This window comes from Rhyacophila brunnea, unplaced genomic scaffold, assembly GCF_057557595.1.
Source record: "Rhyacophila brunnea isolate RB1 unplaced genomic scaffold, BYU_Rbru_1.0 scaffold_161, whole genome shotgun sequence".
Lineage (NCBI taxonomy): Eukaryota > Metazoa > Arthropoda > Insecta > Trichoptera > Rhyacophilidae > Rhyacophila > Rhyacophila brunnea.
This window is the reverse complement of record NW_028232818.1, coordinates 353,281-364,320: the sequence shown is the minus strand read 5'-3', so window position 1 is coordinate 364,320 and position 11,040 is coordinate 353,281.

The following is an 11,040-nucleotide window of genomic DNA, read 5'->3' as shown; positions in this document are numbered from 1 at the left end:
AGAAGAAACTAACTTAAAACTAATGTACAATGAAGCAACACAATTTTTCAGATGTATCGGAATAGAAATAAACGTGGCCAAATCAGCTACTAACAATATAAATTACAAAAATAATGCCCCAGGAAAAAGAGATAAATATGGATATAAATATCTCACGATACTGGAAGATTCCAAATCGAAAACCAAGCCCGAAACGAAACATAATTAAAAAAAGAACCACTAGAAGCGGTATAGACATATGCAAAAATAAATCAAATTGTAAAAATATAAAATAAGCGTTAAACGAATATGCAAAATCACTGAAAAACTACTACGTGGGTTTATTGAAGCTAGAGCCAAAAGACTTAAGAAAGTTAGACGATGAAATTAGGTAAAAACTGATATAAAATGTATAACACTTGCAACCATCTAATAAGGACAGATTATATCTCAAAAAAATTAAATAGGACGTGGATTGGAGAATATTGAGTTTAAATCCGAAAGAATACTCTACCAACTATATTAAGCTGTGAGCCAAGAAATCTGACAATCACTCAGAAAAGCTGCAATTTTAAAATTTGGAGACGAAAATGCGATCTACCTTTCTGTAATAAAGATTTCCAACATTAAAATACTACCTCTTTGACATATATCTTACAGCGCTTGAATTAAAACAAAAATAGTGTTTATTGTGTCAAATAAAACATAAAACAATACATCAAAAACTCTTCAATGTGCATAAATATTCAACGCTTATAATATATGGATCCTTAAAGTGGCTGCAATATGGAAATATCAGACCATTAGAAGAAGCGAGATTCTGCTTTATTCGGATAGAAACGTATTCATTAGATAAAGATCAAGGTGCTTAAATTGTAACGACCCAATTAAAACTATCGACCACTTAGAAACAGAATGTAAAAAAATGCTTGGTCATGACTATGCAAGAAGACACAACGAGATACTAAATTGTCTTTGTTATATGTTGGCGAGAAAATGAAAATTCGAAAAAAACAAGAAAATACGCAGACACTACGTACAAGAAAAAATGCAAAACTGATTCTCGGTGATCAAAGTAGACTCATGGATTAAAATAGAAAATAAGTCTTCGAAATACACACCTGATATTCAGTTATATGACAAAAAAAGAACAGCATCACTCTGACCAAAATTAGCGTGACAAATATTATAAATAAACATAGTTAAGAACGATTAATTGAAGAAATATGACCTGCTAGCGTCAAGCTATTATGTAATATACAAGTGCAAGACAAAAATCATCACATATGTTATAACATGGGACGGTTTGGTGACACGATATCATAAAAGGTACCAGAAGAAACTAGATGTCACCTACCCGGTTATGGCAAATATAAAAACCATTGGATTGGTAAAAACCCTCAAATTAATAGGTCTCAAAAGGTGGTAGATTGAAGAAGACTTTGGAGAGGAGAAGATAGCCGAAAGTATAAATACGCTATGCCTGAGAACAAAAACTAAATATACAACTAAAAATTACTTGATAAATGAAAAATTATATATAATATATACATACTAGCACGGGAGAATTTTTACTAAGATTGGATAAAATAATACTTGTTACTTCAATTATATTCAGTAGAATCTTTAGTGGAATTCATTGTAGTCTATAGAATAATTCTAAGAATAAAAATGGATGTATGTTGAGTATTTTAATAGTTTATACTTATTTGGATATTATTTAGTTAATTTGATTTTTAGATATTTATATTGTTCGATAAAACTTCAGAAGCCTTTATAACAGATTTGGTATTATTTTCCAACCTTGGCATATTTTTGATACTATTTAATTAAGCTTCTTTTTTAAAAGTTTTTTTACTAGATTTTCCATTTTCTATCTTATTGATTGCGCTTTTCTTATGTTTAGTGAGCATTTCTGGCTAAGTAAATAGGCCTTATAGTATTTGTTAACCACAACATCCCAAGTTATGAAATATGCATCTGTTCATGTATGCACTTGTATATAAGAGATTTATCATTTTCTATTAGGTCATATTTATTTGGCTTCACATTTTAACATTAGGTGTATTCATAGTTGCACACCCATTTCTATCAATATGATCAAGTTTTTCTTCTTATAATGCACAAAATTTTTAGTTGCCTATGTTAAAATTTTATATTCAATTCCATCGCGGCAAGTTTTTTCCTCATTTTTTCTCAATCGAAATCATTTCCGACCTTATTTTATTATTTAAAATTTGATTTTAACAGCAGCATAAAGTAGATGCATCTTTTTACTTTGAAACAATCCATGTGAAATCATGATAAAGCATTCTTTTACACCTATTTTCTAGGTGAATACTGATTTATATGTTTCTCCACAGAGTTAACGTTTTGACTTTTTCCAAAGGACATATTTCTAATTAGAATCAAGAAAAAAAATTGTTTTTTCTATAGGTTTTATGTTCCCAATTTTCAACCTTCTCGAAGATTCAGCTATATACAAACTGTTCATGGATAATATATACGATTACATAGAAACTGTAACACGAATACACTTATTATCGATTTTTATGTCTATTATTAGAATATTTTATTTCAAAACATCATTGCGATGAATTTTTAAAAGTGGCATATAATATTGGATAAATTACATATATTTATGCAGTTTTATCACATAATGATGCCAGAAAATAAAATAATATAAATTAGTTGATAATTCCTATAGAATTTTATGTGCATTTAAAAATATTTTTTATGTTTTTATGTACAATAGACCCGAATAAATTAGTATTTTTATTAAAATGACGTAGATTACAGATAATATTTTTAAGATAAAAAAATCATGGCTAAAAATCAAAATTTACTAGAAATTTTATTTTAGCCGATTGTATTTGGAAGAATTAGAGTTCATTCTTCAAAACGAGTCCTTCACCCAAACAAAGAATTGGAAAGACTATTAAACCAATAGACCTTGAAAAGAGGTAAGGTATCAAAGAAAATTTAATAGAAGACGATATGTACAAGTGTATGATATGATATATACACGTGAAATCAATCAAATATATCGTGAAGAAAAAATTTTAAACAAAAAAACTAAAATTAACCCACAAATAAAAAGATTATTGTTTGATGAATATATATGTCAAAAAAAATATAATTAGCCAAAATATCATATAAGAAAATGTTCTAGATACTTAAAAAAATGCATTAGAAAATATTTAAGCCTGCAAATAATATTTTCTCATAGCTCTAAATGAAAATGCACGTGTTCTAAGCCAAGTTACCCCGAGTATTCAGCTTTATACACTGAGCTTATAGAATGGAAAAAATTTATTCAAATGTTCGGAATATTAAATTTTTATAATCGTTAATTTGTATTTTTAAAACTTATATTGATATAGAACTTACATATTTTAGTTTGGGAGATAAACATAATAGCAGATGCTAGAATATCAAAAGGGATTAAGCAAATATTTAAATATTTGTGTTTTTTATAAGTGATCAAAATATTCTTAAGGATGAAATAATGTAAATTATAATTATAAGATAATTTAAAGATTTATTTTTCTTCATCATACATCTAATTATACTAAACAACATGTGTATTTCTAAAAATTAAAAATATTTTATATTTTCTAGCCCTCCGAAATGCTCAACTAAGAAAATGCATCGCCCATATTTACTAGTATCAGCCTATTAAAAAAGTTTTGAATTTAAATTAAACTATATCTTCACAAAATACAATATATTTGAACATAAATACAATTACCGATATTTAAGAGAAAAAATAAAATTGATTTCATCTGAATTCAATTTTTTTGTCCCGTATTATTAGATTTGTCTCTAATATGTGGCAGAAATTTAATTTTACAGTTTATACACTCTTAATTTTATATTATTTATAGTATGCGTAAATCTCTAACTTACATTTAAAGTTATTTATTTCAGTTTCTGTGGTTTTTAGGTTGCTTGATTTGAAAGTTTGAACCTTCATTTTTCATTTTTAGATGATAATCACAATATCAAAATTTAATGACTTTATTTTAGTTTTACTTTCATTTTTATTGCTCCTTGTACATTTTTAGATTAAGTTTTCTTGCATTTTATCTAAAATAATATATTCAAAATTTATAATTTTTCAATGCTGAAATAGCTTATTAGAATTATTTTTTGTTCCTAAAAACTTTGCTTAATTTACCGTGCGAACAACGTATAATTGCTTTGGGTTATATTCTCTTCATTACCTATCCTCCTTTCGAGACCTATTATATCCAAGTGTTTCTCTCAACCCAGCGGTTTGTATACGTGCCTCAATTTATTCGTGACTTTGGCTTCTTCTGGAACATTGGAGGGGAACATGAATTCAATTTTAATGTATAATATTTAAAAATATATTCTTTCGGTTTTTTGTACGTTTGACACAAGAAACAAGATATAAAGTTTCAGTGTCGAATATAAAGAGATTATATCGTACTGGGCTTGTATAAAATGAAATTGATATAGAAAATATAAATGATTGATAATAATAATATACGTGAAAAATGCAATTAAAACCATTATTAACTATAGAAATGCTTAATTAGACATTTAAAAAGATTAATAGGCTTCATCTACAAGCAAAGATCAAAACTAGAAAAATAATTAAGCTAAACAAGATAATTCGCTCGTCTATTAGGCATGAAATAATAGTGGGGAGTGGAGTAAATCTTAACATTTAACAATATAAAAGTCTGAAAGTAAATTATTATAGATATTATACCTAATTAAAAACTTGAAATTTGTAAAAGTTTGCAGAGCTGTTACCATACATGCATTAGTTGCATATAGGTGGATTGGTTTTTATTTATAAAAACAATCAACTTGAAATGCTTAAATGTATTTTAATATATATTTTTTCAACTATTGATAATATATTGATATTTTTGATTTTTATAGCCTTTAGATTATTAAATATTTATAAATGTAAAATTAAATCTTAAGTAAATAAATTTATAACATAAATATTTATTGTCAATTTATGTGTTCAACCGAAGCGTGTTGAATACAATTCAGTGCTATAAGATCTTAAATTGTGCTATACTATCCAGTAAAATTTGGAATTGGAAAAAATAGCGTAAAATAAAAAAAAATAAGGCTGAAAATAAGAACGTAATTTACAACATATAATATTATATTACCCAATCAAATATTAAAAGTCCCATCTTGTCTTTTAGTTTGTACGTGACTTGTATCAAAAATATATTTTATCTGTCTACCATACTAGTTCTTAATATATGACTTATGAACCTTATTTTACAACAAGATTTTATAGATTTTAAGAATTTAACTATAAATAAATTCAATATAATAATTCGAGAAAACACCCATTAACTGTATGCTAAAAAATTCTTGTGACATTATAAGATAGGATCTATGGATATTCATAAGAATTTTTGCATTTCTGTCGTTTTTCGCATACAAATTGAAATATTTTGCAGCTTAGTTCGGAAAAAATTCAATTTCCGAACCAGATTTTTATGTTAAGAACTTGATATATTGTTTACAGTATCTATATTCTAATTATATTAGATTGAATAATTCTGAATTTCAAAAATTTTTCCTTTATAAATTGAATCTTTATCGCAAAGTGTCCATATCATATTTTATTTTTTATATTTAATCACATATAATGCAATTTTTTTTAACTTCGATGTTTTTTCTATGTTTCTCTATGATGTCTTTCAAATCTTTTTTACTTTGAACCTGATCTTTTCTTATGTATGCGTAAATAAATTATTGTTTTTTTTTAATTTAAGCTATAGGTTAGATCTGATTATTTAAAAAAATCTAAGTCATATTATAAAACCCAATTAATTAGAACATAAGACAATTATCTGCTATTCATATAAATTTATCTGTTTTTAAAAAATTTGCCAATTCAAAAAAAATCTTAAATTTCAAATCCCGAAAGGATATTTTTATTTGACAAGTAATTTGTTTTAAGAATTTTCAGTTTAAAAAAAACATATTATATTGACATAAATGACTTGGACTGTACTTTGAAAATCATTTTATATTTTAAACTTCCTCAATGTCTTGTTATTGTATTTAGCTAACCTAAAACAGATATCCTGCAGTAATAAGTGAAGATATGTTGTAATATGTTTTTTTAGTTGCTAAATATATCTTGGTAAATAAAATATATTAGCAACACGTTCAGCTGACAATTATTATAATTATAATTTATGCTGCTCTAATAAATTTAAGAAAAATTTCTTTTTTATACATTTAGCTTCTTGTTTTCATTTTCAAATTTAAAGTTCGTTTTGATTCTGTAGAAAAGCAAAATATTTAAATATAAAAATTTATATTACAACAGAAAAAAAATAAAATAAAAGACATTAGTATGTATCTTGGTGTAAAAAGAGAAACATTGAATTTTTTTTATACTTTATTGAAGATACTTTAAACATATACATACTATTTTTATTTTTGCTAAACGCATTTCCTTATAAAAACAAAACACATGGTAGCTATGGATATCAAAAATTATGTTTAAAAGTTTCTTCATTAGAATTCATAAAAATTTATGTTAAATTGTTCTTTTCTTATGAAAATATTATAATAATATATAAAAAACAAATTTTCTTTCATAAATTAAGGCCAAAAAAATGGGAAATTATTCTTTTTCTTATATATTTTTAGGTTAAAACGCGAATTTTATGGTACGAGTATGTTCTTTTTTATATTCATAACGTTTATGATTATTAAAAATCAAAAGTTTCATTATCTTACAAAGCAGGTTTATGCTGTTAATAAAATTAAACTTTCGAAATATATTTGTCGTTGTGTAAAATATATCTTTTTTAAATTAGAAAGACCATTTTTATTAACAAACATGGCTTTTAATGTCCTTTTATGATATTTTTCAAATATTATCTTAATATAATATGTAAATATGGGATTATGGAGGTTAGAATAATACTTATATTTATAATATTACCATATAATTGTGTTCTTTCATGCTGATTTCTGTTTATTTTACAAGTATCGATTTTTTTTTGATATAATTTTTTAGATTCCATCCAGAACCTTTCTATCTAAGAAAAATTTTTATGTATATATTCCGCATAAATAATTCAGAATCATGACTTCATCGTTTACTTTTCGACACATAATAATATAAAATCAATGTTTGTACAATGTCTTCAAATAATAAAATATATATCGAATAAACAGGCAACCCCTTCGTAATGCTAAGCAATAGATAGATTCTTTGCATTTATTGACTATTTACAATCCTCCTAATTTATTAAAAGTATAATTAAAAAAAAAACATGGTACGATAAATTATTAAAAAATAGTATGAAATCGTTAAATTTTAGAGATAAACACATATGAATCCATTTTTATATTTTATTCTGTCAGGAATGGCTTCATACAGCTGCTTGTATCACTACTAACAAATATCAAGAACATCAAGTATCAGTCTCTATGTTATGCTTGCTTCTACTTTTTTTTCGTATTACAGCTTTTTTTTTGTACACTAAGCATTTGAGAATGAACTAAATAAACTGATTTAGAAAAATCTTACCTATGTATGATCTTATGGTGTTCCTTATCATTAGATTCAGCACCATAATAGCCTTTATATTCATGCGTATATAATAATAGACCATCTCTGATCACAATATTTTTGGCATCTATATCTGTTGCTCAATTTCTATTCGGAACAACAATAATAATGAGACAAATGAATCGCTTATATCTGCAAAATCGCATTTTTTTATTCGACCCGTAATAAAATTTTATGAATATAACAGTTATTTAAGATATATAAAAGCTTAATCGGCTGGTTGGTCGATCTAAATCCACTTATTTTCACTATATTTTTGCTATATGTTCTGTTTTTGGTGTCTCAAATTAGATTTTTAGCGTTTTAGCAAATCTTTTGTTCATGCAAAATACTTCGTATAATGTTCTTTGCGATTATCTTTTTAAAATATAAGCTCATAGATTATAGAAAAAACATGACTTCTAATTTAAGTTTACTCAATCTCGTGTCTTTTCTAATAGATAAGATGTTAGATATTTATTACAGATATAATTCATAAACCTGTAGTTATAAATGTCACATCTATATTGTGTAGATTTTGCGGCAATTGAGAAACTTGGTTGTTACAAAAATCACAAAATTTATTCTCATAAACAGTTTCATTTTTAGCAAAAGGCGATAAGAATTGGATGCGTTTTTGCTTCTAAATTATTTTAAACTTTAAATTTAGATTTTATTTCGATTTTTTTCTTCTCCTGTGTTCATAGTTATACTCTCTTGTTTTTATTATTTTTGGTCTTTTGATTGGTTTTTCTTTTATCTCAAATAAAGATAAAGTATATCAAAATTAGAACTTAGAATACGTGTGTGATGTGTGTTTATTTTGCTATAAATTATTTTACGCACTTAAGAATTTAATAAGTTAGACTTAAGTGGATTTCTACAAAAGTAAAACTCTTAAGTCCTATATTTTGTATTCTTTGGAAAATTTGAAATAGCCTTATCTAAAATTTTCCCTATAATGCAAAATGACGTATTATCACACGAAATACAAACTTTCTTTTTCATTTTTCTTGATGATATCATTGTGATTGATTATTTATTCTAAATAAAAAGCTCCGTGATTGGGTAATGTGCTAAATTTATTTGCCAGGAAATAATAAAGCTTACAATAATTTAAAAGTTACAATATTAAAACCATTCATGTAAGAAATCTTAATAAAATAAAATGTATTACATTCTAAATGTTCATATTTTTATTTAAAATTAATGTGTTTTTATACAGTATATTTTTTTTTGGAGGGGGGTGTTATTTTTAAATTTTCATGTAAATTTCATATTAATACCCATCAAAATATAAAGAATATATTTAAAAATATTATGATAATCTTTTTAATAAATTTTCTGAAGTGCACTAAAATTTTAAGTCAAGATTTAATAAATGAGGATGCAAAGGAGGTCTTTGAGTATAAATTATCTGTTGTTTTTACAGACTTGAAAAATGAATTGCCTTCATTTGCATCTAATCATTTGGAACTTGCGCTAGATATGTTAAATACTTATACAAAAAGAAGGTATCAGATTTCAATTTTTTTAAAACTAATTTTGGAAAATATAATGTGTATGCAATATATTTCTATAATTCGGAAAGAATTTTATGTTAGTTTTTCTGAGATCTGTGAACGTGTTGATGCATGTATAAATGAGTTAAATTCCCCAGATACATCCAATCGCGAAGATGATATAAATAAAAAATTAAAAATTTTAGGATCTATAATTTCATGGACCGAAGAAAAATATATTCCTAATCTAATGAGCTTTTAAGACATGATTTTTCTAGAAACATTGGGATCTGGAACAGAACACAAGCCGAAAAATATCATAACTGATCCATTGTTATGTATTTTAGAGAATATCAAAGTGGAATTGAGTAAAAAGAGCATCATTGATATTTTAACAATATTTAAAAACGCATTTCAATATGATTTAAATTTAATAAAAGAAATTTAGAATATGAAAACAAGAATTTTTTTATCTATCTATGATTTATTTGAAAAAATACCTTTAATTACGTAAAATCCTTACTCTTTTTTTGTGATATTAATTCTTCTTATGTTATTCTATTCTATAATGTTTTGATTTTCTAAAAAAAGAGTTTAAAATTTAATGGCTATTTTTTCGGTTTTTAGATACCGCCTAAAAATTGTCGCATATTCTACATTGCCTCACTTATCATAAAAATTTACCTTTTTTTTATTATTAACTGAACTTGAATACCAATGGGGCATATATTTATAATTATGTTATACATCTGCCGTATAAGAATATTATTTTCTATTTTTAGCTGAATATAGATTTATTCTTTTATGAATTTGGATATTTTTTATTTTCACTTCTTCCACAAAAAAATGAAAATAAAATTCTACGCAGCATATTTTTTATCCTTAAAAACAAAAATAATGAAAATTTGCTCGATTACATATAAAAGTGCAAAGTATTAGGGTTCGCATATAATTATAATTTGGGGTGAAAATTTTTTTACATACAGGGGCCTTATCTTGATATTATATGTATGTATTGAAGATGGTTAAACCATTAAAATTGTTTAGATATTCAGAGCCTATTTTAATATTCTTTATTAATACTATTTTTGCAATTATATTCGCTCAAAATTTTAATTTTAACTTTACTCAAGTCATACAATTACTATATTTAGTTTCTAATACAGTTTTCGTCGTTTGTAATGGCAAGATAACACCATATAAAGAATCAGAACTGTATTTCACACCATTAATATAATAGCATATATAATTTTATCATTTTATCTTTTTAATGGATTTGTAAATTTTTTTGGAATTTTAGAAAGAATACCAGTTTTCTAATTTTTATTTAAGCATATGATTGTAACGTCTTATAGTTAAGTTTTTTATAATATATTAAATTTTATACTGTACTCTAAAATTATTAGTATACTTTACTTTTTTTTATTAAGATATATATTTACGTGGAAATTAAAATATTTATTTATGGGTTAATTTTCTTTTATTGATTTTATCTATTTAGACGTAGTCAGCGTGTTAGAAATATTGCAAAATTCCTTGATGCATCTTTTGACACCTTCCCCTGATCTATCTATATCAACTGCTCTTCTTCTCTCAAATGCGATATGTTCAGGTGTCTTGCGGAGTGTGAGAGCTTGCATGTATGCTTCTACTTCGTCCGGAATTTTAAATTCTTTGACACTTTTTCTATGTAATTTTGAACAACTTTATTTCAAGTCATTACATATATCTTTATTTTTGTTGGTATATACAAAAAAAGCATTTTTATATAAGTCATGAAAAAAAAACTTTTATGTAATTAGGTATTTTTGTAATTATAATTATTATATAGGCATTATTTTCAATTATAACTTTATGATTTTAATGAAATAACATATGACTAAAGAATACACGGCTTTTTAATATTTTAAAATCGTACAATAGAATAAAATATATAGTCTAATAAGAATAAAAAATATAAGTCATGAAGTAGGATAATGATAC